Source organism: Euleptes europaea, chromosome 18 (genome assembly GCF_029931775.1).
Source record: "Euleptes europaea isolate rEulEur1 chromosome 18, rEulEur1.hap1, whole genome shotgun sequence".
Classification (NCBI taxonomy): domain Eukaryota; kingdom Metazoa; phylum Chordata; class Lepidosauria; order Squamata; family Sphaerodactylidae; genus Euleptes; species Euleptes europaea.
The window spans coordinates 22,135,952-22,142,441 of NC_079329.1; positions in this window are offsets into that span (position 1 = coordinate 22,135,952).

Below are 6,490 nucleotides of genomic sequence, written 5' to 3' on the forward strand. Positions count from 1 at the left end.
GGCCCCTCGCTTGATCCGAGAATTCCACCTCGCTTATCCCGATAAGCCTCGCCCTCTCAAGGACCCTGGAGGGGGGCCTTAAGGGGGGCAGAATGTGAGGGGTCTCTGTCTATGTGTCTCTGCTTCCCATCACCTGCTTTGTTATCAGTGAACTCGTAAAAGCAGTTCACACCTTCTGGTCTCAGGCGCCAGGCCTGATTGCCCCTAGTATCTTCCCCCCCCCCCGCTGTTCTTCCTGTCAGTACTCCCTCAGGCCGATGCGGCCTTGGAAGTGTGATAGCTTCACCAGACTTCCTGGGACTCGTCTGATGTTTTGTATTATGCCAAGCTTGTAACTTCCCATAACAATAAGTGTGAACCCCAGTGCCCCAGTGCCCTGGAGTCAATATATTCTGTAAACCCGAATAGCCCCTCACTTGCAACTTTCTACCTGTGCCTGTCTCATCTCCTGATGTCTTCAATAAATCCTTTGTTTCTTTATCAACGTCTGAACATTTGATTTGGAGAAGTAAACTCAGAGAGAGGGGATCTCTCACATATAGATATCTGTAAACCCATAGTTAAATATAGATATCTGTAAACCTATAGTTCAATTGTGGAACTCCCTGCCCCAGGATGTGGTGATGGCTGCCAACTTGGAAGGCTTTAAGAAGGGAGTGGACATGTTCATGGAGGAGAGGGCTATTCATGGCTACTAGTAAAAATGGATACCAGTCATGATGCATCCCTATTCTCTCCAGGTTCAGAGGAGCATGCCTATTACACTAGGTGCTGTGGAGCACAGGCAGGATGGTGCTGCTGCAGTTGTCTTGTTTGTGGGCTTCCTAGAGGCACCTGGTTGGTCACTGTGTGAACTGCTGGACTTGATGGACCTTGGTCTGAACCACCATGGCCTATCTTATGTTCTTATGTTCATATCGAGTTTCAGTTCCTAGGATAAATTGAAGGAAAATTAGATCCAAAGGTCGTTTTCCATCAACGGAAAGATACATGATTTTCCACTTTGCTCCTCCTTACATTCCTGAGGGTCTCCTTAGCAGCAACATTTCGGATGCAGTGTCAGCAAAAACCCTTTCTCTCTTCCACTGATATAAGTGACTGATGCCACTGGAAAACAATCTTTGGATCCAGCCTGAGTTAATTAAAACAATTATGTAGTGTTCATGTGAACCATTTTCTACGGCATCCAACAATTTGTGTTGCAAATGGATGACTAGGAAAACCACTAGAGGTCCCTTCTAACCCAAAATTATTCTATGAGTGAGTGGCTTTAATGGGCTGGGCATCTGGCTGAATGTAGGCGTCCCTTTTGCAAATGATGGCATTTGGTTTTGCAAGGTCAGGGTGTCCAAATGCAATATAAATTCAACCTACAAGGGCTTAAGATTTCCCAGTGACCTAGTCCCATAGCTGATCCTCTGAAATACTTGACTCTTTGTATGCTTAAAGTCTGGCTGCTGGGAAAAAGGCAAATTCCATGCTGGCTATAATTAGACAAGGAATAGAGAATAAAACTGCTGCTATCATACTGCCCTTGTACAAATCTATGGTGAGACCACACTTGGAATATTGTGTACAGTTCTGGTCACCACACCTAAAAAAAAGGATATTCCAGAGCTTGAGAAGGTGCAGAAAAAAGCAACCAAAATGATCAAGAGGCTAGAGCAACTGCCCTATGAGGAGCAGTTAAAATGCTTAGGGCTGTTTAGCTTGGAAAGAAGGCGGCTGAGGGGAGACATGATAGAGGTCTATAAAATTATGCATGGTATGGAGAGAATGGACAGGGAGAAGTTTTTCTGCCTCTCCCATAATACTCTCATCTGCTGAAGCTGGAGGATGAGAGATTCAAAACAGAAAAAAGGAAATATTTCTTCACACAACGCATAGTTCTATTGTGGAACTCCCTGCCCCAGGATGTGGTGATGGCTGCCAACTTGGAAGGCTTTAAGAGGGGAGTGGACTAGGGTTGCCAACCTCCAGGTACTAACTGGAGATCTCCTGCTATTACAACTGATCTCCAGCCGATAGAGATCAGTTCACCTGGAGAAAATAGCCGCTTTGGCAATTGGACTCTATGGCATTGACGTCTCTCCCCTCCCCAAACCCCGCCCTCCAAAAACCTCCTGCCGGTGGCAAAGAGGGACCTGGCAACCCTAGAGTGGACATGTTCATAGAGGATAGGGCTATCCATGGCTACTAGTCAAAATGGATACTAGTCATGATGCATACCTATTCTCTCCAGTCTCAGAGGAGCATGCCTATTATCTTAGGTGCTGTGGAACACAGGCAGGATAATGCTGCTGCAGTGGTCTTGTTTGTGGGCTTCCTTGAGGCATCTGGATGGCCACTGTGTGAACAGACTGCTGGACTTGAATGGGCCTTGGTCTGATCCAGCATGGCTTTTCTAATGTTCTTATGTTTGTTTCTTCAGGTGCCTTTATTTTTATGTACAAATACCCTCGCTGCCAAAAGTACTTCTGGCCTTCTGGGGGAGTTACAGGGCATAAGAACTAGTCTAAACCTGAGACGGAGCCTGAAATAAGGAGGGGAAAGGTTTGCTGCGGTATGCTACAATAAAAACAACAACACACAAGCTTGTTAGCCTTTAAGATGCCCCTGGACCCCTGTTTATTTTTGCTGCAACAGATTAACAGGGCTACCTCTCTGAAATAGTTGCAAGAGACAATTATTTGCCCCCCCCGCAAGGCTTTAACCCCCCCTCCGGGGGTTATTACTTTCAGCCACCATCATGTAAGAAAAAAAGCGAGGGTTTTATGTTTTCTTTAATTTTGTAAACAAGTTCCGCAGATGTTTTCAACTTTCCTGTTATGATGAACATTCATAGGATGTGGCTTGACCTTTGAAACATGTATTAAAAATATTTCAGCCTTATGAACATGCTTTTTATCGTTATGTTGTGTTCTGAAAGCTAGGTCAGGTGTGGTTTCCAGCTTCATTGGTGGCTTACATTAGGCATGAACATAAGAACAACCACGCTGGATTAGACCAGTGGACCGTCTAATCCAGCCTCCTTTATTTATTTACTTCAACAAGCCTTCTCTCTTCCGATTCAGGATGCTCACAAAGCAGCAATAAGCTGCAAGGACATGAAAACGATAGATCGGTGGCCAACCAATTGCCCCAGGGCGCTAACAAACACAGAGGCCAAGGCTTTCCCCTGATGTTGTCTCCTTAGGGCTGCCAGGAGGATTTTGGGGCGGAGCCTGAGGAGGGCGGGGTTTTGGGAGGGGAGGGACTTCAATGCCATAAGGGTCCAATTGCCAAAGCGGCCACTTTCTCCAGGTGAACTGATCTCTATCGGCTGGAGATCAGTTGTAATAGCAGGAGATCTCCAGCTAGTACCTGGAGGTTGGCAACCCTATGTCTCCTAGCACTGGTGTTCAGAGGCTTACTAAGAAGCTCCCAGTGTGCACAGCTCTAACATCTGAAAAGGCCTGTCGTCATCTTGGCAATGGATCTGATGATTCCTGCTAAATGAGAAAACCTTCTTCCGATGGAGAAAAGCTTCCTTTGATGGGAGGGACACCTCCTCCCATACTGTCCAGCCTGCCAGTTAATATCTGCCTCTCAAGCCCTGCTTTCTATGCCCTCACTTTCAGAGGTGAGGCAGGTGGCAACTAGACACAGGGCATTTTCTGTGGTGGCACCTCGCCTCTAAAAGGCCCTGCCACTTGAGACTGGCTTGCTGCCTACTTTACTTTCTTTTAGATGTCTGGACAAAACACATCTTTTTACCCAGGCTTTTAATTAGCGGTTTCATCTGACCGATCATTAATGGTCTGCTTCTGTTTTATGGATACTTTTTTTATGCTGTTTATGTCCCATGGCTTGTTTTAATGGCTTCTTATTTTTATATTTTGTACTAGTATAATTGTATTAGTTTAATTTAAGCTTCCTTGAACGGGACTCTGATGAGGCAGTGTAGAAATCTCCTAAAGAAATGAACGAACAAATAATGTAGGAATGCCGGTAGCGCACCAGTTTTCATGCAGTCTGTGCGTCCATGTCCTTGGGAAAAGGTGTCTGATCTCAGGTACCATTCCAACTTAACACAAGAAAATGCTAGACAACCTAATGGGAACTGGGGCTCACTCAAGGATTGCCATTGCCCCCACCCCCCGGCCACTGTTGGAGGATGGGGGAAAGGGTGGCCATCTCCAGGTTGGGAAACTCCTGGAGATTTGGGGGTGGAGCCTGGGGAGGACAGGGAACTCAGTGGGGTACAACACCGTAGAGTCCACCCTCCAAAGCATCCATTTTCTCCAGGGAAACTGATCTCTGTCTGGAGAGCAAATGTTATGGTGAGAGACCTCCAGGTAGGGTTATCAACCTCCAGGTGGTGGCTGGAGATCTCCCGCCATTACAACTGATCTCCAGGCAACAGAGATCAGTTCACCTGGAGAAAACAGCCGCTTTGGAAGGTGAATTCTATGGCATTGTACCCCATTGAAGTCCCTCCCCTCCCCAAACCCCTCCCTTCTCTGGCTCCATCCCTAAAATCTCCAGGTATTTCCCATCCTGGAGCTGGCAGCCCTATCTCCAGGTCCCACCTGCAGGTTGGCAATCCTAGCACACTCTTACTTTCCACGGCAGGAGCAGCAGCCTATTCTTCATATCTGTGTGGACTGTTTTCTAAACCCACATCTCTTCATCTCTTTGAGCTAAAGGAGAGTAAAACCATGCCAGGGTTAGCAGCGATGATCACCTTCACCCCTGAGTTTTCTTATCACTGCACTAAGCTACAAGCTAGCAAAAGTGACACTCTCCTTTGACAGCAAGGCAAGAATCACTGAATTATCTGGTACCTAGAAATAGAGGCACATTAACATTCATAGAATCATAGAGTTGGAAGGGACCACCAGGGTCATCTAGTCCAACTCCCTGCACAATGCAAGAAATTAACAACTACCTCCTCCACACACACCCAGTGGCCCCTACTCCATGCCCAGAAGGTCGCCAAGGTGCCCTCCCTCTCATGACCTGCCTAAGGTCATAGAATCAGCATTGCTGACAGATGGCTATCTAGCCTCTGCTAAAAAACCTCCAGGGAAGGAGCACTTACCACCTCCCAAGGAAGCCTGTTCCACTGAGGAACCGCTCTGTTCGAAAATTTGTCGTAATGTCTAGACGGAAACTCTTTTGATTTAATTTCAACCTGTTGGTTCTGGCCCGACCTTCTGGGGCAACAGAAAACAACTCGGCACCATCCTCTATATGACAGCCCTTCAAGTACTTGAAGATAGTGATCATACCCCTCTCAGTCTTCTCTTCTTCAGGCTAAACATAACCAGCTCCTTCAACCTTTGCTCATAGGACTTGGTCTCCAGATCCTTCACCATCTTTGTTGCTCTCCTTTGGACACATTCCAGCTTGTCTACATCCTTCTTAAACTGTGGCACCCAAAACTGAACACAGTACTCTAGGTGAGGTCTAACCAGAGAAGAATGAAGCGATACCATCACTTGGCGTGATCTGTCCAAAATTATGATGCCCACTAGTATTCTGAAAATAACAGCTGCGTTAGTTTGCTTTAAAGAGATAGAGGATTTCCCCCTTCTCAGTCACACTTCCCCTTACCTAAACAACCCTCAGACAGATTTTGTGTATGCACACCCAGGTGGGAGGACAGAAAGAAAAATGATCTTAGCAACAATGGGTCGTTGCACCTGTCTTGTCAGGAATAGTAATCGCAAATGGTGCGGCTGCATGACTTTGTGCTCTGGTTTTGGGGACAACATGAAGCTGCGTCTCCCTTCCCACCACAAGATTGCTTTCCCCCGGCTGCCTGTCATTTAGCTGAGCTGTGGGATCAGAAATCAACCTGTCTAGCAGATAAACAACCTGTGCAGAAGGGTTGCAGGGGAAGCAGGAAGGGAATGGAAGAACGGTCCAGCATCCTTGTCCTTCTGACTGTTTCCGTGTTTGAAACCGCCACCCCCCACACTTTACAGCTGTTCGATGATGACTAATTTTTGCAAGCACAAGTCTGCTCATATAGTTCTCTCCGCAAGCTGCTCTCTGTTCCCAAGCACAGGACAACAGAACCCTTTGCTGTTTAAAAATGTGACCCCAAATCATCAGGAGCTGAAATGTCAATGACATGCAAAAACAAAATTAGAAAGTATATCTCGGTATTTGAACGCCAGACAGACCTCGGAAAATCACCATTTTTCCTAGTAGCTGATAAATCTAGATACTTAGTCTCACCTGCGGCTTATTTTTCTTATCTTGAGACTATTAATTAGAAGGCCTTTATCCTTGCCAGATGCCAGGCCCTACCATTGGCTGTTTTAGAAGGGAAATATAAGAAGATCCCTAGATCAGAGAGGTTTTGTCCCTGTGGGACACGGGACATTGAAACCATCGAACATGCACTGATATGGTGCCCATTCTACCACGAAGTTAGATCAAAGCTTATTTCCCCCTTGCTTGGTAAATTCCCTGAAGAGTCAGTTGAGCTTTTGGCAAA